Source organism: Bombus huntii, chromosome 1 (assembly GCF_024542735.1).
Source record: "Bombus huntii isolate Logan2020A chromosome 1, iyBomHunt1.1, whole genome shotgun sequence".
In the NCBI taxonomy this organism is placed as follows: Eukaryota; Metazoa; Arthropoda; class Insecta; order Hymenoptera; family Apidae; genus Bombus; species Bombus huntii.
In genome coordinates, this window is record NC_066238.1 from 8,268,509 (window position 1) to 8,294,240 (window position 25,732).

Genomic DNA, 25,732 nt, shown 5'->3' on the forward strand with positions numbered 1-25,732 from the left:
TCCTTGATCGCTCTTTTCATTTTGCTAACGTATAATGATACTCCGTTCCAACGTATTATAGATTATGAATCACGGTAACCGCCTCGATGATTATCCTTGCAAAAAGCAACAGTGAATTCAGTTACGACGAAAGGAAGAAAGAAAGTAAGAGACGAAGTAACGAAAACGTTCGCCCGACGATGCCACTGGCGGCCAGAAGTCTTCCACAACCACGTAAATACATAGGATATTCGCCTTCCAGTTGAATTCAACGTGGGTGTCCATGTCCATGAACTCGCGCATGCGACGTTCGCAGTACGGCCGGGATATTAATCAAACGCAAACGATTATAAAGCTGGCTCGATCGACGCGAATATATCTTCGCCGAGGAATGACGTCAGCCAGGCCGGCGAGCACTTGACGGCAGCTCGATATACACGCAGTTGATCGCGCAAGAAACGTTTGTTTTTGCAAACGTCCAGCAGGAGAAAGAACAGAAAGAAAGAAAGGAACGGAAAAGAGATAATTTTAGTGTCGACCAGGCATTACGCCATGATACAGGTTTTAAATGCATATAATTTATTCCGCGCGTGTCTCGTGCACGCCTCGCGGATCGCGCCGCAAACGAAAAGAATTCACGAACAACGCGATAGCCCTGACGTTCACTAGCGCGCACGCGGGCTCGCTCACGCCCGTGATCCCGTGTCGAGTAATTTATTCGCGTACCTCTATTAGGATTAGGTGTCGCACCCTGTTCGCGAAACCGGCAGTAGCTTGTCGCTCGACGCGTTCCAGAACGGCTAAGCCCTCGAGAGACTCGCTAACTAGATCCAGAGAGTACACGGTATGCTGCATGGCTTCGTTCGTCCGGTCCGTGTCGCTAAAAGGGGTTGCAAGTGCACGGATACCGTACTAGTGGCAGTAACACTCGTCCACTCTCGGCTCGCGTGCCTTTCTTTTATTTGTCATCGATAGTAGACGTCTTGCCCCGTCAACGATGGACAACGAGGTCACTGTCAGTCATGGGAACGAGCGCGAGCGTCTCGACGCCGCATGTCGCGGACGAGGACACGTTGCAGCGAAATGTTTCGCATACTTTCACGATGTACCGTAAAACGATTAGACGATTGACGATTATCCGCCGTCAACGCGAACGAATTGTGACGTTGCTCGTCCTGAGTCTCGTTACATAGAGAACCGACACGATTTGTTCGTTCGATACGAGACTGATGTGTTCTAAGACTGATATCAGGCAGCAACGATTAGTATAATGATAGAAGCGGACAGCAAGCATACATATAGGTCGATATCTTTGAAACGCTAGTCGTGTTTGTTGTTTTTTAATCGAACGATCTCTTATCGATTTCATGAGAAACGCTGATTTGTGCGTAAAGAGGAGATGACATGTATGGAATCAAAGCGATACCCTTCATTGAGTCCCAGCTATTCGAATTATTTCATCAGATTCAGTGACGTGTAAGTATCAAACGATACGGTATACGCTTGATAGAAGCGTACGAGATAACCAAGAGACGAATAAAGAAGCGATTGAATGTAACCCCTAGACTGGTCGGTCGATAGCACCAGGCCTGTGTCATTCTTGATTTAACGCAACCTTACCGAGATCTAGATTGCGTCGAGCGTTTAGTTACGGCGATGACAACGGACGATCGTCAGACCCGAGTGATTCACCCGCGCTCGAATGACTATTAGTTCGTAAGAAAAACTACTCTAGTCGATGATCTGTTAAATTGCTTCAATAACTTTATTTTTGCCGCCAGAACTATTACTTCGGTATTAGCGAAACGTTCAACGACATTTCATAAAGTTAATCAATACGTAGATCATAAAATCCTAAGTTCCAAACCATTACATCAACAGTAAGTTGCATCTTCGTTAAAGCGACAAGCAAGAACTTCTTGTTTAGGTTTCAAATTTCGCTCCACATTTCAAATTGTTAGCTGCTTCTCGATGTTTCTGCACGTTCCTTCGCGTTTCTAACAAATTGTTGAATGTGTTTGGATTCTACTCAGAGTTGTTGCTTGACAGAATTGTTGAGCGAGGACGTAACTTTAGGAAGCACCGCACGACAAGGTTCAAAGAACTTTTTGACTCGTATGTATACAGCTACAAATATTCGTCGCAACGGGAACCGGCCCGACGACGGCCAAAGCGGCAGCAGGAAGGCACGCGCGCGCGCCGCGTCAGAAGACGTCGGGTGTGCTCACGAATATGAAAAGTACGCACATTTATGAGCTAAGCAAACGCGCGTGCGATGCTGCACACGTTCATGGAACGGAACTATCGGACAGGTTACCGGGTTATGTGGATGGAAACACACTCGTGCACGCTCACGCTTGGATATGTGAACACCAGATTACGCGCGAGCCACAGCTCCTCGTAAACGTAATGTTTCCTGCACACCCTATTCCCCTTTCTCTTCTTTAGCTACTTACATACGAATAAATCGCCGTAAAGATGGTCGAGGCAGATGCATCCCTGCGTCCTCGAGCGATCGAGGAAACGAGAACACATCGGCGGACCACGGGAAAATATGGTGTTGTGGTATAACGTGAGAAATCCTGGCGAGAGATCTCCTCCGGCCGTGTATCACCGTTGTGTGGCCACCGATCATTTCATGCCTGTTCTACGTCCCGTCACCGAACAACCGGAAAGATTTTGCACCGTTAGGACGTCTTATCGGACGGCGTGTGCATTATTGCATCGATATTTCACGCCACGCTGGGACAACGCCAATAGGGAAAATACCACGTAGAATTCGCCGAGGAAAATGATTCACGGTGCTCGTTACCTTTTGAATGGTAACGCGCCGATGCGTGGGCACGATTGCGCTCCGATACGTGGAGCACTCGTGGTAATTATTCAGGCGCACCATTTCTTTGATCTTTTTAAATTATGGACGTACGAAGCTTTCTTGGAAGATTTGTAGAATTTATAGAACTTTCTACGTCTGTGTAACCTCGTTACACGCATGTATATTTGTCTCACAATGGATTCACTAGGTCTAGAAATTTTTGATCGTGAATTTTAAACAGTTTTAGAAGAAGATTTGAGAAGTTTAATGATTAATGGGATGCTGGAGTCGATAAGATCTGGAGTCCTTATCTTGCATCTACGATATCGAGAACGTTCTAATCTCATGGTCTCTAGAACATCCCCTATTACTCTTGTGACCCTTCCAACCATTGAGAACTCTCGAACTACATAACCTAAGATCGAAGACCACCTAACCCCAAGATCTATAAATCTAGAAACGTCTATATCGAGTTCTATGAATTTTGATTTCTATCGTATGGTAGATAGCCCGACAAATCCTCATCGAATACTATGAATTCAACGGTCGCTATATCGTATTTGATAGACCCAGCGAGATCTCGATGGAATCTACGGACCTCCTATCGATTCCAATATATAAGAACGCCACCATATCGCGCCTGATAAATCGAAATTTATCCGTATCAGCTTTACCCTTTCTATATTCTCCAACAAATATCTTCTCCTTACTGAACAGAGAAAAGAAATGAAGCACGGTAAGAGAATCGAGCTAGCGGCTCTTATAGCGTTCAGATATTCCTTTGTATACCAGAGAAGTATCATCGGAAAGCGAACAGCTCATAATAACTGTCTACTGCGTTTCTTCGATTTTATGGCGCCATTCACGGTGGTATCTCATCCCCTTTTTTACTCCATTGTACGTGTGGCTCAAGAGTATCGAATTTGAACGTTACATTCGCAACAGTGGTGAAGGCGTTCGACTTTTCGCATAATGCTAAAATACGATAACAGCTGTGCCGCGGCTGAAGTGCATTAATAAAATGACATATGAGAGTCCTTGATAACCAGTTTTCACTCGACTCCCGACCACTAATTTTCCCACTTATCATTCTACGCTGCTATGCTGCGACTCCTAATAATCCGTTTCGCCTTGTAATAATGTGATCAATCAGTTGTTTCGACAACGGAGAGCCAGTCGGTAGAGCCCAGAGGGAAAAAAGGTATCGTTTCAATTAGTTCCCTAACGAGACGCCCGAAGGTTCCGAATAAATGTAGGACTACCTAGAACAATACCCCATTATATCAGATCGAGTCCCGATATATTAGCTACGGGTTGGAATAAAAAACTGATTAGAATCACACTCCTGCTACTCTAAACGCTGGGCCGGTGTACGCGGTAATACGTAGCCTCGAGCCGGAGGTATCGAACTTGCCTACGTTTTCCGGTTACAAATTAATTTCGAGGCAAGACCCTCGTCGAGGTGAGACCCTCCGCCGTTATAATAGCAAAGGCGGAAAATGTAAATCCTATCGAGACACGGAGCGCGTAGGTGTTACGCGGCATTAATACCCTCTCGCGAGATCTTTCCCCATGCACATGTCTACCGCAACCGATCGCGAGAATAATAACGTGGATTCCTTTTTCGGTCCGACGAGACTCGTAAGCCTTTCATCGCCTCTCGATTAATACGCTAGATCCATTAGTAACGCTACTTCGTTAAAAATCTAATAAACACCCTCGAGTCTCTGGTGTTCGTGCGCAACCGAACTATATAAGTGGATAGATCCTGTATATTATCATCTTAGGCTACTTGTTCCCCGTTATTTCTGGTTTATAGGTTAATTTGTCGAAACAAGGGAGAACGAATGGTCCGTGTTGAGGTTTTTACAGTCGAAATGTTAGCGAAATTAACGCGCAACGTGCAATTTCACCGACCACTTAAGATCGTAATAATTCTCGCAGCGTGTATTTTAGGTGAATAATCGTGGTAAAATGGATTTATTCTCGCCGTTTAACGACGTCTTTACGCGATTATTACGCGAAGGAGACCGATATCGATTCCCACAAAGCGTAGTTTTCACACAAGAAAGCAACGACGCGCTACGGAGATACGAAATCCCGTGGAATGCCGATCTCACGAGTGCGTTCGTTGCGTAACTCACTGGATAACGGTACCGTTTCACACCGATAACATCGACGGGGAAAATCGTTTAGTGAAAACCTATCAACCTAATGGTTCGCTTCAGTATTTTATAATCGACATAACCGAGTTGCATTTAGACACTCTATCATTTGAAAACGTACAATATGTCCCCCACAGACCTAAATCTTTCGTTGCCACAACGTTCGCGGCTTTAAATCAATCCCTTTCAAGGTGCTTTGAATCTGAAGCAATAGGTCTACGAACGTCGATACGAAACCTAATTCCACCTTTCCATATCGAAAATCAAGATTTACGTTCATTGATCTCCTAACGTAGCAGGATAATATCCATTTTCTAAACAAATCTTTCCCAACTGCGCCTAACGGTCTCGACAGTAAATCACCCCCTTTCAGACTGTTCAATTTCTCAGTGAACCGAATCGAACACGCGTCGACGCGACTCCAAAATTCCGCACAAAGCCAAGATTTCCTTCTGGCCTTTCATCGATCGGGGCACGCGTTTCCTGCGCGGCGCGTTTGCTCGTGATGCTATACAAACACGGCTGGAACAGACACGCCGCAAATTGCGGAGCGCATACAAAAGGAAAGGTTAAGCCTCGCTGCATATACACGCGTACACGGACACACACGCACCGGCAACAACCATTAAGTGCGTGGGTATATACCCGGGCAACTCGTACTCCCGCACGCGGCCGCCGATAGTTATCGATTCTGCTAATCGACATTAGCATTCCAAATGTCAGTATATACCCGGTATAATCCAAGTACACATGCGGCGGGCACAACACGCGCGTTAGTACACGCGTGCACCGATCGAGGGTAAGTCGTATCGGGAGAAAGTTACGATACAGCCATGGCGCAGGCGTAGGAATACAAGGTACTCCTCGAGCCAGTGGCATGACAGTGCTAAATGGTTCTAACCGCGTTAACGACACACACCGGCTGGATTTTGCCACTCACCCGATCGCTGATCGGGAACGAAGCAGTCTCGCGCTGCGAGACAGATCGCTACCCTCGATGCTCGGCGCATTACATCAATTACGATATGGACGCGAAACTTCAAAGCAGCGGCGAAATTTATCGGTGCACAATGAGACATTAATCCGAGCGTTCGCGATCATTTACATAACTGCCCGGTAATGGCGGCTCGACGTCGGATTGATGCTAATTAAGCTTCAATGGGCATCGATCACCCAACTGATTTTCCTCGATCCAAATCAAGGAAACAATGGAAGCCAAGAGGGGATTATGAAATCTGCACAATTTTTTAGTTTGGTTCGTCTCTTTATAGTCGCACGATCTATTTATTCATAAATAGATCGGTATCGATGCAGTATGTACGTCGAATTGTTTTTTTGTAATCTCGGCAACACGTATATTTCCACCTTATAATTAAGATACCAGCATAGGTAAAAATAATATGGACAAGTAGCAATTAAGGACGAGACAGAAATGTCAATTTGATTATCTTTTATGTGTAATTTAAATCAATTTACGCGTTTCCAGTCTTCGTTCGGCAGCGCATAGCAGGCAAATCAGTAGCACCTTACAAATGAAAAACCAGAGCCGATTGATACGACTTTCATCTGGATCGTCGTACATATCTGCCTTAGCTATCTCCGATCAAGTTTCTCGCGTGCAAAAAGTGCAACTAAATTACCAAGAGGAAAGCACTTGGCGATTTGTACTCCTGAACGTTCCCAGGCTGCTTCGTCCATCACGTTTGCTCGTCGATACGAATTTCACGTATACGATGGCGTAAAATAAAACCGCGTCTCCATGCGTTCGTCGCGTGTTCGCCGGCAGGAATGCGGTCGTATCTAGTCCGGAAAACGCGACGCGTGTGGTATAGAATTGGATAAAAGCATCGTTGCTTTTGTATCTGGCTGGCGTAACACGACCTGACGACGAGAGTCGCGATACAATTTCACGCGGTAGCGAAAAATACCTAAGCCACCAAGGAGAAGACAGACGTTCGTGAAATCTCGCGATCAAAGCGGTGGACACGCGATAGAATCCTTGTTCGAGGCGACCCGATTGTGTCAGCTCGAGACGAGCATGCTTCGCAGATTCTTCTAGACGTACCGTTAAGTAACCCCGGTGAAAATAATGAGATCGAGCGAATCTGTTCGAGGCCGACATCAGCTGTTGCGAGTCGAGCGTCGCATCGTCGCCGCTGTGGCGCCGCGGCTATATGATTTGATTCAATCTTGTCCTGTTTCGAGAACAGAATAGCTACGAGTTTGGAATCTGTACGGTTGAGATAGGTCTAATAGTTCGAGTTAGTTAAGGATAATTAGCATAATTAAATAGGATGGAAAGTTTAAAAGTGTAGTTAGAGCGTAGAATTAATTAAATTCATATACTGCCCCTTTCATCCGGTCACAGGCAATAATAACGTTCTCATAAATTTACGAGTCCTTGGTACTCGTTATCCTTGAGAGTAGCATAAACGATATGAGAAAAAATACGTATGTCTAGAACGATTTAGATAATTTTAATATTAACCGACGGTTAATTGTCCTGTCGAGAACAAGGTACTATAACAGTAAAGCAAGTAATGATCCTTTTCCTTGGTATCGGCTCAAAATTCCTGTACTCGGCAAACGAGTTAGACCAAGAAATAAACCAAATAACATCATCTCCAACCTACTTGCCTACAAAGTGACTCAAACGCTTCGTACCTAGTACGTATCGGACAGTGAGCGGAAACTGTTTGAATCTTCGCGTAACCTACCGGAACGCTTTCGCAACCGCGACACGTTCGATCGCCAAATTCGTAGCTGCTAGCAAATTCTCTTCCTTTCCAGTCGCTCTTCCCCTTCCTTTCCTTTTACACCGGCCTCGATTTTCGAGCCACCGCTGCTACAATCCACTTTAAAATTCCTCGTACGATATTCAGACCCCTTTGCAAGCTCGTACCTTGGCGATCTCTGGCAAAGCAGACTCGTGTAACATGCGACAAATATCGACAAGCACCCAGTCGTAAACGTCGCGAATTATTGCGACGGTAAATCCCGGTTCGAAGGATAACCGAGCCGTGCAAAGCGGCGATAACGAGCGTTCATGTTTGCCCGTATCGAAATCACGACACAGAATGTAGAATAAAGAGTAGCGAGAGAAGAGAAAAGAGAAAGAATGCTAGGGAGCAACTGGCTCTCGATTCCATCACTGGCTTTATTTACACTGGTTCGAAACCTAAGTCAACAATCAGGCCGAATGGCTGCAAAGGGTATAACAATGCCTGCTTTACCTAGGTATCCCCGTGAATCATGAAAATACTTTTCAGAGGAATTCGACCAACCTACCCTGTCCTTCGTCTTGCTTTCAATTTGGACTATAATGCTGTACGAGAATGCAAACAACGCGCAACAGAATATTACCAGAAACCTCACGCCCGGTCTAATCCATTATCGTTTGGACTTTGAGCACAGAGATGTGTCACACGTGGGCTAATTCCAACCAAGAACAAAATGGACAGACGAAGGGTCTTTTCTAGGTAGAAGACATTCTTTGTATTTCAACGAAGTTCGATAAATGTTTGGTGCAGTGTAATTAGTATCGGATTACTTACATTTTAAATCCTCCAGTTCGTCATACATGAAAGAAAGACAAGAGGTTACCGATATGTAAAGAAGGCTATGATTTCGTCCATTATAGTTTATTGTTTGCTGAAAAGTATATCCACGTAATACGAAAGAATAATCGAAGCACAAACGATCGAGGCGTTATTGGCAATTCGCTAATCATCTCGGATTCTTCGGGCGAAGAAAGAAAGTCATATGGCGACCGAGATACGCCACGTTGCAATGAAATCGTATAACAAAGCGGTTAAATTTGCCTTGAATTTCTTGCCGCAACGTATTCTCAGATTATTACAGCGCGCGCTATTCCGATCATGCGCCGTTTAACCTGACATTCAGGGAATTGTCTGTCGCAAGTGAACTCGGTTTGCGCAATCTCGCGAGATACGGACAGGAAACATTAGCCTGACGCTATTCTTAATTTCGATACGTTATTGCGGTTATTACGAATCACGATGTTATTAAATACATCATTGGGCAATTGAAAAACACTTTGCAATTCAAAGATGGAATGCTGAGGATGGAAAGGGAAAATGATATCTCGATAACGGTATCGAAAATTTCTTAATGCTCGTCTTGCCGAAAGGATTCAAGAGCAAAAACATTAAACGATCCTGTCGGCGAAATGAAGCGTGACAAATATTTTCGCCAAGAAACCACCGAGCAGATTTCACAGAATCTCCTAATGAATTTATACGGGCTTTCTCGCAAATTCCGATGTTTTTCCATCGATAAAACACATAAAGATACGAACATTTTGTACAAAGTGCACTCTTAAAAATATACAAATATGGTTTATTATATCTGTCTATTAGCAAAGGAATTCTTTTGTACAAATTTATGACCAACTCTGACGAGACAATCGCTATCTATCTCGCAGAAACTGTGTATCTAGGAGGGATTCGAGCGAAACAAGGCAGACTACGAGCTAGTTAACCGTTATCATTGTTTCGTGTACCAAACGTGTCGAATAACAGCACGCTTGGGCGCATCTTGCAGTCACATAGCCGAGCGATCGTTAATTAAAGTAATAATGGTATTATACTCATTTCGAATATAGAAGTCGATGTAGCGGCGTCCACGCATCGTCGCTCAACTATCGAATTCGCGATCCTTCGAACCGCGGGGAAACCAGAAAAAGTAAAATGCGTAATCTTCGCTACTAGATAACAGCTGAAGTGATGAAACACAGTTCTACCAGATGTATCACGACTACCGGAAATCTTATGCTCGGCTACCGTTTGCAACTGTTATCTCCTCTGTGCAACGATCCGATAAAATGATCGATATCGATGAATCTCGATACCGTCTTCGCGAAGAATGCGAGATCCGTAGCATAAATAACAAACGGTTATCTCGAGAAGAAGCGAGGAATTCTTGTTACGAAATCTACGATATAACATAGTACCGACGAATAAAATAAGCCCGATGCAATCACTCGTCGAGCATTCTGATAATCGAGTCTGCAGGACATTGCAGAAAAGTTGGACTCTGTGAGAGGAAGAAAATTGCGAGATGTTAACAGTACGATATTATCGCGACCGACGAAAAATGTTTATCTATCGTAAATGCTATACTATCGCTTGCAATTCACATTGCGCGATTTCAGGAATCTCGGATTGGTAATAAAGACGGTTTATTATTTGACTTTCTTTTCCTCTATCTGGAATTCTCTCTTTTCTCGGGCTGATTGCTCGACAACGAGTCGGTTGAAACACTGATTGCATATATCGCGATTGGGATTCCGTAAGAGGCGATATACGTGGCCTTATTTCAGTCAAGGACTCTCATAATTTTTCGAGATCATCGACTTCGATAAAGTTTGACGCCGGCACTCGGGTTTGCTCGAGCGCGAAACAAACGTGGAAAGAAAGGAACCGGACTCAACGCGTCGCGGTCGCGCGCGAACCGGTGAACGTTTTTAAACCTTATCATTGACCTATCATATGGAAATGAGCAGATAACGTATTGACTATGGAAAGGATAATATTTAACCCGGCCGAGAGAAAAATTCCGAGCCATTGTTGGTTTCCTTTGTCCACGTTTCTGCTCAAGATAGCTTATCTTCTTTGCATTAGCACGAATCCGTGTGTACCTACCATTCTCCACACCAAATTTTTACGTTTTATCACATAACTTTCTAGATAAATATTAAGGATGATGGAGAGTTAGATTAGTTTTAGTACGATCTCGAAAACGGTTAGGTGGCTGGAAGTTTCACTCAGGTCAGAACACCAGTGAATACCCAAGGGTCGTTCATAGTTCGCAGGCGAATCGCTTGCACAATGACCGGTTTGCTTTGTGCGACGTGTCATCGACATTTGCAGAATCGCTCATTGTCGCAAATGACTCGAGCTCCGCGGCACGAATCGTCGGTTCGAGCAAAAGGCACGCAAAGACTATCTCTCCGCTGGAGTCTGTTCCATCGTGTTATCTATTATCGATTATAAATCGCCGTCGCGTTGAACCTGCGGCTAAATCCGAGATGCATCGTCGTCTCGATGCATCGAATACACGGCGTTAAATCGATCGTTCCTTTTCTTGAACACAATGGGAGAAAAGCAACGACGTTGAGCGACGACGAGACTAAATTTAGTTGGACGCCGTGTAAATGGCCGTGAATACTTGGCAGACGTCTCAAGGCTCTTTCCGATAACACAAGTCAATCCGGTCGATCAACTTTACTCTAAATTGCCCAGGGAAAATGGAATATAACGGAAATTTGTCTCGTCTCCAGATTAATTCAGGTTGATCCGCACTTTCAAAAGATAACCACGAGGTAGGTTGGAATGACTTGATGCGATAGGAAATCCCGCCACTTAAATGATAATAACAGTCCGGTGTTAATGCATTCCAGAGATTTACCGAGTCGTTCATCATGAATCGCCAATAGTATGCAATAAAGTTGCACGTAGGTAATATCAAAACGCAACAAGTAACAACCGATGGGTTCAAGAGAATCCCATTGCTCGTACACGTTACTTCCTCTCGATCTCCAACCCTCAACCCCATCGATTTCTTAAGATTACGGTTCAATCGTCGATTATAGTTACTCCGGATAGTTGCCTGTGGAGAATGGCTATTGCCTGCCAACAGGAATATTAATGCGAAAGTTATTTGCTAGGCCGATCTTTTCCTTCCTTCCCTCGGTATTCACCGGCTCGTCTACCCATTCCCTTCGTTATCCTACATTACTCCCCGTTTAATCTCTCTTTTTCTCCGAGCGAAGGACATCCGGTTTCGTCGTCCGGCGAGCATCCGCTGCTCTGCTATAGAACAACCGGCCCAGACGTGCGAAACGGTAGGAGGCCGACCGGATAGAGAAACGGCTACGAGAGAAATGCTCGAGATGCTTCGAGATACGCAGGCTAGACCGTCGTCGACCAAGTAAATCGCAGATCGTCGCTTCAGATATCATCATTCAGCAGTTTCGCGTCGCGAGATATCTTCAAGTAGTGACACATCGGCGATATTTTTCGTCCAACGACTCTTTACTCTCGGATTGTTCGCGTCGAAGTGAATCGGTTCAAATAATTGCCGGATCATCGGTCCGAATGACTTCATACTCTTCGTAGGTACCTTAGACGGCTTGACGCGCTAGATAACATAAAGTATTCGAAGTAAATATTAGCGTACTGGATGTACGGTTCGTTTCTTCCGCCTCTGATATCCTGAACCGCCTTTGCGAACGCGATTCTCTAATTGCTCGCTTCGAGCAACGTAATAAAACGCAATGCCCGATTCCTACATTGAGTAACGCACATAGCCGCACGGGCAAATAAACTTCGATTATTATTGTTTCTAGCGTGGGCAATTTACGGTAGAACCGTAGAACAGCGAGCCAGGGATCTGACTTACGTTAGTGGTGCACGATCATTCTTAAGCGTCCGTGGCTTGCTCCGTGCAGAAAAATTCCGTGCCCTCGTATAGTAGTTCCTAGATTAGCAAGTCACTAATGACCCGGCCATTCGTCATGCTACATAATTCTCCTCCCGTGTTTGATACTAATATGAATTCGTAGCAGAGCAGCAAGTCGAACTGCTCCTTCGGGTTTCTACTGCTCACGGATATACCATAATGACCCTCTCGCGGCGTCAAGAACGCCTCGGAGTTAAAACACCGAATATCTCTCGAATTCGTGCGAGTGACCCAGAATATTACTAACTTCGTGAGAAAACTGGAACGTCTTCTAGTCAAACTGGCTTGCCGTTCCAACCGGCAATCGGTGAGAAGAGGTGCGAGCAACGGAGCCACAGACCTATATTTACCGTGACTACCACGAACTCGCGTAATCGGCGAGAGGGAGACCGAAACACCTCCCGCACAGCGTCGTCGAGCCATACGTGCTCTATTAGAGGCAATGGTGTTTCACCTATGCTCCATGCAAACGCTTTTCTTCCATTCGAGACAAGAATTTCTCTATATACGATTCCTATCGAATTCTTTTACCGGATCTACGATTTCCTCTGGAACCTTGACCGATATCCAAGCAGATGCTGCGTCGATTGAAAAATTGCACGCGGCTACTTTGCATAATGTTACTCGAATAATAATGAAGCTGGACGAAACATAATACATTGTGAGACTTAAGGCGAGATTGCATGCAACAGGTGTTGAAATTCAACAAGTACTGCTAGCTATAACGTCATCGCGTTATATCGTTAAATTATTATACATGTGCAACGTGATAAGCTCGGTATTGATCGAATGGCGGCAACTCGTTAGGTGGTAAGCAAAACAGAAACATAGCGAATTAATCAACGGTAATGATCTCGAAATACGACCGACAAGTAATTCCCATAGGTTTAGCCGGGGATAAGAGAATCGTCTTCGCACGTACGTACGTACATCGATACCTACTTATGCTGGTAATTATTACATCAGTCTCGTAGATAATACTTAAAAAACGATTTATCATAAGATTTTTTCGAAAGTTCCAGTGTCATTGAAACAGGAATCGCGCAATGCTCACGAGCTCTCGCGTGAAAACAAAAACGAACAATGGTATGCTATAGTTGTATCGAATCCAGTGCCGTGGTAATTTATATTCGAGCAATCTATTTTCTATCACTCGTCGAGGAAAATTCGTGTGATCGAGATTTATCTAAAATAGAAAGTGAAAGGAATAAGCTTGCGTAATTTGTCTTCCATATATTAACAATTACTGCCAGTGTCATGCTTGTTACCTATCAATCAAAAATATTCAATGGCAGAATCGCAGTTTCACGAGTTCAATGAAATTCGATCGTGAGTAGGAACTTAATTTTATCGAATGATTCCTCGCGGTAGTATTTCCGAGAAAAACTACGTGCGGGTACTCTCGCTTCATTGAAGAATCTCTGAAAGTCAGTATGTATCCCGGAAAAAACCTCGCTCTCTGTTACGACCCAACTACGAACTATTTAGTTCGACAATAAGGTTGTCGTAGTGGATACGCAATGAATGTGTGTGCTGTTTACGCCGTGCGTCATGTCTCCTTTCATTTACTAAACTCCTGATCTTTGATGTTGTATCTTCACTATACATTAACACTCGGTTGAATTAGAATTCGCGTGGCACGCTGAATAAGTACACTTAGTACACGTTGTACACAATGACATGTAGCAACGTGTAATACCGAACAAATATTTACTGACGAGCTAGCTAGGAAATCGGGGGGATTCGCGTGAAAACGCGTGTTTGAATTACTAATCGTGCCACGGTATGAATGTCGGTTGACGGCCGTCGAAAGCAAGGCAACTGAAACGTTTCACGAGCGTTTCAAATTCTGATTTTATCTATAAAGAGTGATTTCGTTACCCTACTTTCGTTGCTTTCCATGGCTTAAATATAATCACCATAATAGCCCGCATAAATTCCCTCCAAGTCAAAATTTTCATTTACTCGTGACAGCAAACTTGGTAGACACACGATGAGCAAAAACAAGCCGTTTGGGTGTTCCAAGGTGAAACAACTCCTGATGAACAAGAAGCAAGGAACTCAAAGCGTCAGACACGAGGCGAATAGACGAACTTTCACTTTAATTCGCTGACGAGAGGTCGCGACCTCGGTCGATTCGACCTGATCGGTATATAAGTCAATGGTATTTTAACAAGGATCACATTCGGGTATCCGGCATAGCTCTGCTTATTCATTCAACTTTTGCCCGAGACCGTAATTAACAAGCGTAGGTAGGTACGTTGATATCGATGGCCGGTAGCACGTGAGGTTCCTCATACGGCAGGATCCTTCTGTCCTTAAAGCTGGTCATGATTCATTCATGAGGCGAGTCTTCAATTGCAATCAACAACCAGGGAAACGAGCACAACCGTAGGCAAGTTTCGCGATACTCGATGTCAATTTCTCGCTACATCCTTTCCAGAAACAAGTATTAGCATCAAGGTCGTCGAAATTACTGGACGAATATTTCTATTCAATTGCGGTAACTAATTCTATTAGGACTGACAATGACATATTGTACGGGCTTAATTATTCGATTTTCAGATCTGAATGATAGAGTCGAACGAAAAACAGAGATAGGACCTGGGCGGTGTTATTTCATCGATTCGTGTTGCTTCAGGCAGATCGTACGAAAAAGTATCGTGTCGAAAGGCCGGGGAAGGAAGCGGCTTCGACCTTCGACGACGCGAAGAAGAAACAACCCACGGATTTATCGACGTAAAGGTCAAGGCACTCGAGAGTATATGTATATCGAGTCGATGTCAAGGCCGACGTACTCGCCGAACGATACAACGCCGTGCGCGTGTATATTTTTCATTGGAAAATCGGTTGGTTCAAGGTTTACGAACTGATGAGTCAGAAAGGAAGAAAATAAAATAATGAAAGAAAGAGAAAAAAATTATGAGATAAAAGCTAGGAATTTTACGAGTGCGAATGAAAATATAGGGTTACAGGGGCATATATGTGTAGTTAAATGATTAAATAGTCGCCATCCTACAAACAATCCATTTGCAATATACAAGCTATAGGTATATTAAAAACATTCCCATATCAGACGTAAATTCCTTCTTTCAACCTTCACGTTTGACTCACTGTCCAAACACGAGATATCCTAAGCACTTTAACCAGCACATCAACAAATAGACCCAAAACGCTTCACCAAGACTGATGCTACTTACTAACACATTTTCCATACACGCGAATACGAAAATTGCTATTGAACGTATAAATAAAACGAGGTAACGGGAGAACATGCAATCTTCCTAGTGGAAAGCAATTCGAAAGAACAATGTGCCATGCGGAAAATGGTCGAGGTCCGTGTGTGAGAAAAATTCTCTGAGAATGTTTAGCGTGCTGTTAATGGTGAGTACATACAATCGGGGATGCGCGCACTTCGTGTCTAGATATCCCGTTGCGAGCTCGTTCCTGCCGCCGCTGTTGAGGCTGTTGCTCGCGAGCAACACACAAATACCGAAGATCCGGTAAGGATCGTTATCTCTCGAGCTTGCCCGTGCAAACGAAAGAAATGCGACCCGTTAAAATACGCGGCGATTCGTTCCTTCTCACCGTGTGAGAATTACGATGTGATGCGTGCGCTTCGTACGCCATGCTCGATTTTTCGCAAATGATTACGTTCGAAAAGCAACGTGATTATGAGTAAGATGAGTGTTTACGATGATAACGTGATCGAAGCCCAGTGACAGTACGTTTAATTTTGTTCGATCGACGCGATCGAGGTAACAATTACGAAGCTATTATGTAACGATCGTATAATTTTCGTTTGCACGTGGAACAACTTCGACTCTCGGTTTCGAAAGGAAAAAGGAGAACGCAACCCGTACAATGCTCAAGGGGAACGAGGATCAACCATGCAGGTGTACGAGTAAAACATAACGCCAGGTACCCTGTTCCGCTTTCCACAAGAAATGCAAGAAACAACTCCGACGAGTCGAGGACGCCTAGAGCGTCTCGGGTTCGCAAGCCCATGGAATCCGAGGGGATCGTAGCCGTCGTCGTATTCTATGCCACCTGGCAGCGAACTGACAGCTGGTGAAGACCGACGAAATAGAAAAATGAAAACAAATAGATACCTGTAAGTTGGCAGATTCCCACCTGTTGATTCAGCGTCGACTAGGTTTTCTTGCGGTTGCTACGCGCGGGCCCGGTTCCAACGGACAAGCGATATCCAGGATGACGACCGGTCGTGGTTCGTAGAAGGCACACAGAGTAAGTCGGAGAGAGAGGTTAGAACGATCGGTAATACCGTGAGAGCGACAGAGACCGAACGAGCACATCCACTGTTACACGCACAGCACGTTAACGCGCCGGCTGAATCCTGCCCCGCTTTACACCACGTGCGAGATCTTTCGTTAATAATAATCGACCGGTAATACGATCGTGTTGTCACGGTGACATCGTCGCGGGGGCAGGTATAACGTTAATGCGCGAACAAGCGTCTTTCTTAGCGTCTCGTGACGACGACAGAAAGGACACCGTCATTCCACCGTCGAGTTTGGAACGAGGAGCGTTCCACGATCCACTCCGCACGAGCGCTGATACACGACTGTAGCCGAAGTTGCACGACAGCATGACCGAGCAGAGGGGCCGAGAAACGGCGAACGAAGCCGAGTCGGCTCGACTCTGACCGATCTCGGCCGAACCCACAAGATGGAATGCACGCGGACGGAAATCAGGCGGGATCGGAATCGGGATCGAGCTTGGGTTTGCGCTCGGGCTCTCGGGTTTGGGCTCGGACTCTCCGGTTCGAAGCCGATCCAAGGCAAACGACCGCTCTACCCCGCTTCTTTCGTTCCTCCGCGCCGTACAGCCCCCACCGGCTGGTATAATCTATGTCTATTATCCTCCTCTCTGTGTTTCTTTATTCCCTATATACCGGCATCTTTGTCCCCCATCTTCCTCTCTCGTCCGTAATGTTGATTTTCTAGTTTGTTGTAATATTCGCCATGCGAAATTCGCGGTCGAGATAGACGGTAATTAACGTGCTGTTGCATCCAGACTGGTATAGCGACCTTTTTTTTTGCAATTTTCTAGTTTTTAATCATTCAGTTGATTCCCTTGAAATCGAGAACAAATTAAACCGAAGTTCGATTTCTTTCCGATTCATCGTCGCATTTGATAATTCTCAGCTTGACGATTGGTCTCTATCGAAGTCGTCGAAGAAGTGAAAGCAATTTATCGCGATGACGTTTTCACTCGCGATGTGGGTGTAGCGCAATTGTTAAAAAAGAAAGAACAGATAAAAAAGACGCCTGAAAGTTTCTTTTCGTGCGACGTTTGTTTTGTCGTGCAACCCGTGTCTCATTTACATATCCCGGAATGTGAAATTGAAGATGATAAATAAGAGCAAAAGTCTTTTAATGGCAAAACCCGGTACCAAGGTGCGGGATGAGACGTATAAAAATTCGTGGCGTATCGCGTACGCGAGGCGATACATTTCTTTTCCGTCAAATCGAATGTTATCGTTAATCACATCGGATTGCCGCGACGAAGATAAAGTGGCTCCCTGACGAATTTACATTAGCGCACGGCGGCGATGTCGTCGAGAGATCCAGTCTTGCAATTAGAACGCTCCGCTCTTAAAATCCATACGATGATATCGGAATTACGCGGCAAACCTTTTAATCCAACACTCTGTGATAATATGTTAATATTTCAAGGACTGAAGGAAGTCAACTTAACCTCCATACGGGTTGTACCGGTTCGCAGAGGAAGAAAGTTCCGTCGCGTTCTGATGAATCTTCTAAGCGCAGGTGTTGTTTATTCTTCGAAATTGTTCCACGTGGGCGGTAATATTTCTAGAACGCACACCAGCCAGCTTTATTTAGATCTAATCTCGTAATCGTGTCATTAAGGCCTTTTCTCGCGCGTTTCACTTCTTCGCAGGTTTCTTGACACCATTCGGTCCGGTGAACGATGGCAGTAAAACGAAATTCAATGATAACGGATTACCGTTCCTGTAGATACACCCGAATGTTTATCGTGGACATCGGTGGTCCTTCCACAAAGAAATGTACATTCTCGATACCATAAAACTCGTGGCGAGTTCTCTCGCTTCCTTCACCCACGCGGCCTCTGTCCCATAAAATGTGACTAAAACGCGGCATACCCGCGCGTTTATTACATGTTTATGAGTATACTTACATAATGCTGTCCGTGTACGTTTCAGTTCGGCGAGACTTTACGGGTCGGCCATGCCGTTTACCAATGTAACGTAAAAATTGCGATTTCGTATTTTCGAGTGACACGCACGATTCGAAATACACTCTTGCCCGCTAATGAATATTTGATATCCATTTTAAGTCTCCCAAATCTTCCGTCCCTTCCTTCCAAAGAAGTCACAAAGGAAGAAAAATCGTAATTTAATTCGAACAATGATCGATTCTTGTATACTTTTCGTAGAAAGTTTATGAACGCTGCTGCACTCCCACGTATTCAACATTCCTCTTGTTCTTGACCAGTTTGAAAATAAACAGGCGTCCGTGCGCTCCAAGTCACACACGAGCCACTGCGCATACCACCGTGCCACGTTCAGTAAGACGCTCCATCGTTTCATCGTCTTGCTGACCATCTGCCTTGCCTTTTGTCAAGGACAACGTTCACCATACCACTGCTTGGAAGTTGAGTTAATGATCGCTGCCATTAAACTATTCCTAAATACCCGAGAGCACGGCAGATGATCGACTACCAATTGCGTTTACTCTCGGTGACGACCATCGAACAGAACGCGGCGTCCTGCTCATGAACGCACCGCAGCTCGCTTGTTGCTCTGTTAGGCTCTCTGTCGCGAAAGAAAGCGAAGGTATGCGCAACCCGCGTGTCACTGTCTGCTTGTATTTAAATTGCTGTGCCACGTATCGATCCGCGGCATTGTCTGTTCGTCACGATACGTGTCACGCACGTGGCTGCCTGTTTCCGATCGTCGACTGGCTCCGACTAGAAGCACCGCGGAGAACACATCGGAGACATAGTTTTCTCGTTAATCACCATGATTACGCTATTTTCTCGTGGCGCAATCCCCACGGAAAGGCGCTTTTGTGTCCTGATGACCGGATCAACTGCCTCCGTTCCGATGCTACAGACCCGCGATTGCTAAATTCGGGATCTTCTCTCTAGGATTGTGCAATGTGACCTACATCGAATGGATTTCGAGATTGCATCATTTGAGAAACTGGGTCGAAGATTATTACAAGAACTTTCTCGTCTTTCTCATATTTGGAGCAATCAGGATCGAATTTCAGAAAGAAATCTCGAATCTAAAGTAGAAATGACCGTTCTTCGTACACTGACACCACGTAGATACTCCGAAAAGGTGATTTAGAGTAGACACGCGAGGAGATCGTAATTTCTATCAATTTAACTAACAGGCGAGGAATTACCAAAAATGAAATCACATTCGCTGCGTGATTTATCGATCGTTTCATTTTATCCGAATTATCATTTCCCCGCGTCAAGTCCTCGTTTGCCGCTGCCCGAACCGTCTAATCTCCGCAACGCTGGTATTGTTATTTTGACACCCATTAAACGTCAATCTTTCCCTGGCAATTTGCCAGTTGTGACAGCCTCTTTGTGTTTCGCTATTTTTCGCGGCAATCGTACTTACACTCGCGACGCGCCACCCGGTACAGCTGTTGTTACGACATCGGTCACTCGGTATCTAATCGCGTTAAATTAATCCTATTCTTCATGGACCGATCGCGGGAACGACGTGGTATAATTTTAATAGCTATAAATCAAGGAACGCGTATATTTTACCGCTATTTTTAACGGAGGGAAAAAAGGGAAAAAGGCGGCGTGGCAGAAGAGGAGAAAGAGAAAGCACACGTGCAGGCTCGGTGGCGCTGATTGCGAGAGGCACGCAACAATCGCTGCAATTGACCGCGTAATAGAAACGCGTTATGCAGTCTACGGTAGGGGCCGGTAGGATACCGGTCGACCTTGAGAATGGACATGATTCCTTAACGCGCGTTTTCCCTTTTACGGTTGGGTTCCGCGTTCGCGTAATTGCCGCACTATATTGCTCGATTCGCAAAATTTCAGTGGCCCGTATCGCCGAAACGTTAATCGCCTTGTTTCTCCCACCGACCAGTCACGTTCCACCGAAACAACGCTGCAACGGTATAATTTACCGTGATATCGTTCTGTTTCGGCAACTTTGCGCCTGCGTGAAAGCAAACGGTAACTTTTAAAGTTCCGCTCACTTACGACTTGTGTACATCGTTATTCCAGTTGGTCGAACGCGGCCACCCTTCGTAATCTCATTGCGAGAACAACGAAGCAATCGTGACAGATCGATCGTCCCACTTTGTGCCTGAATACGCGAGACACAAAGATACAGTGCAAATATATCGTAAAATCTACGTGAATCCAAAGAATTTCGTAATGTCATGAATAAAGCACGATGAAGTCCAAGAAGAATTCTTTAATCGATCTAGGGTGAGGTGGCGCGACCGCAACAAAGGGATCCATCGGGATCTGTTACCGTGTACTTTTTATGATAAATAGATGAAAGTCCATACCGTAGACCCGGCCGTGCAACGAACGGCATGTATGCTAACTAAATGCAAATACATCAGATCTGCATAATCTGCCACGGAACTTTTCCCTGTGTTTCGCACACCGTTGTCTTTGACCAGCCACTCAGCTTACGCGGAGCGGCGTTTCGTTCGACGTGCCCTTCCTTGCTGGTAAGGTTCGACCTCGACAAAATACCAGCATTCGGACACAAACCAGTTTTTCCGTCAGTGTTCCGGAAACGGTCACGAAAGAGTCACAAATCCGGCGAGAAATGGGAAGAGATTTATAACTCGAATCCCTGTGTGCGACGTTATCTGTGCTTCGAAGAAAAGAGGGAGACTTTCTGGGAAGATGCACATGGGTGACGGTAGCCCCAGGTATACGAGACGGTGCGAAAGTGGAATCTTTAAGGAGGCAAGAGGAAAAGAATTTCCTTGGAGTATCGGTTGGATCGCGCCACGTTAGCAGGTAGTCGACGATGAATACGAATTCTAACGGTCCGCAGAGGGGACACACGGTCGACGCTTAAGAATTAGCAAGTGCAACGGTGAGATGCTGGCGCTACTTTCGTTACGATAAATAATGGAGGATAATTTTCCACGAGTAAAAACGAATATTCACTGCAGATGTTACAACGTATCGAGTATTATGCTCGTTAAATGATTTACAGACAAGGGGCGCGTTCGCGATTAACGGTCAACGAGCCGTCGATTCGTGAATGACGGGTATAAATAATCGTCCGATCAAGCATGTTCGAGCCCAGATTTACCGTGATTTATCTTTCTACGCGTCCCGGCCTTTTGCATATAACTTTCCGCTGGATTGTAGGGTAGCTTAATTGACACGTCATCTCTTTTCTTTTTCCACGGACGACCATTCGTCTTACCTTCCATCCAGCGTTGGCCTTAAATCAATTCCAGCTACGGACAAATTACCAAAAAGAATTAATGGTTTCAACGCCGGTCCTAATTGGCCCGAAATCATGCGAACGAGATTCGAGCGCGATGTTCAAACCTTATTCCCGATCGATGACCATGCCCTTTGGATATAAACAGCAGGAGATCCACCCTTGTCTGATTTTATCTGACCAACCAAAGTACGTTCTACGCCCACGTGAAATTAATAGGCGCGATTCTTTTCCGGGATTCGCTAGGGAGCGAGCTTAACGCGTGAGCGTACGGATAACCTTTAGAATATTTTAAATAATCCCGTTCCCGAGTAGGTGGACGAATGAATGAATGAAACTACCCACACGCTGACAATGAAGCGCTTTTGCTAATCTAAAGCTAACTCATCGCCGAGTGTAATGGCGATTATGAAACTCCCGCTACAAAGTTGCTTCGCGAACTCGAACGAGTCAAGATATATGGTCCGCGTTGTCAAGGAAACTCGAGAACTTAGAAAATTGAGCAAGATACAATATGAATTTTAGATTACTTCACGGAACATTCGACTTCTATTAGTTAACTGTTCCGAAGGCGGATTTTTAATATTCGAATGAAGGCTTTGTGATCGTTTTACATCGGGGGAAAGGTAGATACGTGTTACGAGATATAGAAATCACTGTGCGTGTAATATCATTTCAGGATTATCGTTTAATTAACAAAGTGAACAGCGGTCCAAAGCGTTTACAGGGAGAGAGTTAGTATTCTCTCCAGCAATCAATTTATAACAAGTTTTCTACTTTCGTATCGCATGCGCAGAAAGAAAAGAGTGCTGAAAACTTTGAAATTAGTTACATGCAAGCGATATCTTCGACGTGACGCCACAAGCTAGCAGGAAAACCACGTCACGCGTGCGACGAAACATAAATCTGCTAGAAATTTTCATGCGGTTTCATTTTTCTTGCACATTCGCGATTCTATAATTAATTAATACGATTCTCAATGGGAAAACTTGTCGCCGAGTGGATGGAGAAAAAATTTCAAGAGATTAATACGTAGCCGTGATCATATCGACGTATCGATCTTGAAATCTTTGTGGGCGGTCTGACACGACCGATCAAATTAATACGATTCCAAAGAGAATACGAAACTTCATTCGAATGCAGTGAGAAAGGTGATAAATTGCTTACGAGGTAAGCGAGACAGTTACATGGGTGTACAATGTAAGAAATCAGATGACTAGATTGAATTCTATAAATAGCGAAACTTTTTCTTCTACAATCGATTTCCGTTTTAACATAAATTTTTATTAGAAGTAATTGTTGTTTTTCTACGGATATGTCGCGCGCAACTGCTGACTTTTCTTGATCTTCTGTTTCATTGGGTGATACAATTCAATCTCCTGCTTTATCAGTTCGATCTTGGCTTTCAGTTCTTTTTTCATCGTTATCATTTTCTGCATTTCCATCAACTCTTGCCTAAATAAAAACTCAGTGACATCGATCGAGTAAAAACGTTTCACGTTCCATAGAGAATGCTTACTGAGCCACTAGGAGTCCAGCAGAAGTGCTTCTCTCGTTCAAAGTCTCTCGTATTTCATTGAGCGCCACGTGAGCATTGTTTACGCGTTCCCGAATTTTAGTGTTCTCTTCGCGTTTTCGATCGAGATTCTTTTGCTCGAATTCTATGTCCTCCGCTATGCATACCTCTTTTTCCTTGTATTGAGCTACGCCATTTACTGTTTCTGCGATTCTGATCGAAATGTCACGAGAAAAATCATCTAAAATATAACGTAGTTCATACAGACGTACTTGATTCGAAGCCTTTCTAATTCACGGTCTCTTTCATCCAATCTGTCCTTGTAGCCACAATTGGCGATGTGAAGCGCCTCGTAATCCATCGTAGTCATTCCTTCTCCTAAAGTTTCAGCGATTTTAAGATGCATATTCAAATCGTCGAGACGATGTTGAAGAAACACGTAGCTCTGACGATCTCTGGCCAAGATCAAACGTCGTGTAGTCTGATAAAAAAGGTTCGGAAATTATCGTTGATTTAAAAAGAATGAATAATTGGTAGTAAGTAAAAACACCTGTCGACGTATCAGATTGTCCATCATCTTCTCCGTGAGTTTCCTGCCAGTTTTCGAGAAGACTAAGCCAACAGATACTTCTTTCTGACGGTTGAGAAACTGTCCAAAGATTCGATCATCCTCCTCTTTGAGCGTCGTAACCTTTTGCGTGTAATTCTGCATCTCGTATGTCAATTCCGCCTCCCGAGTCAATATCTCGTCGACCTGCATCTTGTATTCGCGCAGCGCTTCCTTGTATATCTCTTCCATTTGTTCGCGGGTCTTTGTGGAATCCGAGGGTGTCATACGTTGTTGAGTCTATCCGAACGATCGCTTATGCAACAAGAGGTCAAACTCGGGCGCCATTGTTCTTTCGCCAAAAGGGGCACTTATGTAATATGGAATGTAAAGCATCGAAAATGATGAATCTGAGTATTGTAGCCTGACCTTCTTCATATTTCGAGTGACCCATATTTCCAACAGCCTATTTTTCCTTCTCAGATTGGATCTTTCGGATAGTAACTCTCTCAATTTGTCGATAATCGTTTCACGTTCAGCCGGACTCTAGAAAAGAAATGTTAGGAACCTTTTTGTCATTTATTTCTTCTGCACTTACAATGCATCGATCATATTGTGTGCAAATATCCGGATCAAAAGTAGAAATACTGCGAGCAGCTAGGCACTTACAAGGATAACGACGGTTTATGCGCACCTCTATAGGTATCTCGGCAAACACGTGTTCAGATTCTACCGGACTCGGCGCTTCCTCTATAACCTTTTCCTCGATGGTAGAAACCGTCGTGGAAAGCGACATCTCCTCCTCTTCACCTACTTCTTTCTCCTCGTGAAATTCTTCCTCCTCGTACCTATCATCTTCGAACAGATCCGTAATAACATTCCACGCGGACTCTATTTCTTTTTCTGATTCCCTCTCCTCGCTTCGAGCTTCTTCCTCTTCCCTTTCTAACCCAAAATCTTCCAAAGAATAAGACACATCGAACTTATATTGTGTGATCTAACGAAAGAAATTGAAGGAATTAATCGTTCGAGGTGAAAGAGGTTCGTAAGAATCAGAACGGTGTTTGATATCTCATCGACACCTTCTAGATTTAAATACCTTGTCTTCGTCGTATTCTAACGCAACGCTAAAGTTTTCTTTCTGCGGGGGTGGCGTCATGTTTCGGATAATCGAGGGACACGGGCACAGAAATTCAGCGTGTACGTAATTGGAGACGTTGCAACGTCGAGACGAGAGGGATGGGCAAACGTGGCACCTGAACGTAAGTGAATACGGAGGAAGGAAACAGCTGCGGGACGAAGAAAACAGTCGAACGAATTCACCGTAGCTGGATCGACGCCTCCTCGAGAAGGCCTCGAGCAGCATGCAGTCGACCTTGAAGATCGAAGATGATCTTCCCTCTCGAGAGCGCGCTGGCGCGCGTATACGGTGTTGCTTGTTTAACTGCTCGCGCTGGTCTCGCGTCGGAGAAATGCTTGGGAGGAAAAGTTCCTCGCGGGACGTCGATTAAACCGCTGCGAGCTACCGGACACCGTCAGTGCGGATGCACCGCGCATCCTGCGGTGTGCAGGCTACGATTTCATCTCTCTATGTGCTTTATTCCACGCTGCCACGGTCTCCATGCTGATGTATGAAAAGTTTATTTATGGGAGACGTGGCTCGTTCGATCACGCGAGAACCGCGTGACGGTGGAACACAACGAGCTGAAACCCGACTATCATTCTGTTCGCCGGACGTTAAACGGCCAGGAATTAATAACCGGCG

At 44.8% G+C, this 25,732-nt stretch overlaps 1 protein-coding gene across 3 annotated transcripts in view; it reads right to left on the reverse strand.

Annotated features, from left to right (window-relative positions):
• LOC126867296 (uncharacterized) overlaps positions 1 to 25,732 on the reverse strand; it is a 165,593-nt gene that overhangs the window by 109,755 nt on the left and 30,106 nt on the right. Inside the window, exon 1 of one of the 3 annotated variants that reach the window (XM_050621626.1) lies at positions 16,576 to 17,035. The exons of 1 other annotated variant lie outside the window; for it this stretch is intronic. The gene's annotated coding sequence lies outside the window, so the exon portion shown is untranslated. Of the gene's footprint in view, positions 1 to 16,553; positions 17,036 to 25,732 lie in introns of those variants that run through there. One more of the 3 variants, XM_050621617.1, reaches the window with a different exon arrangement.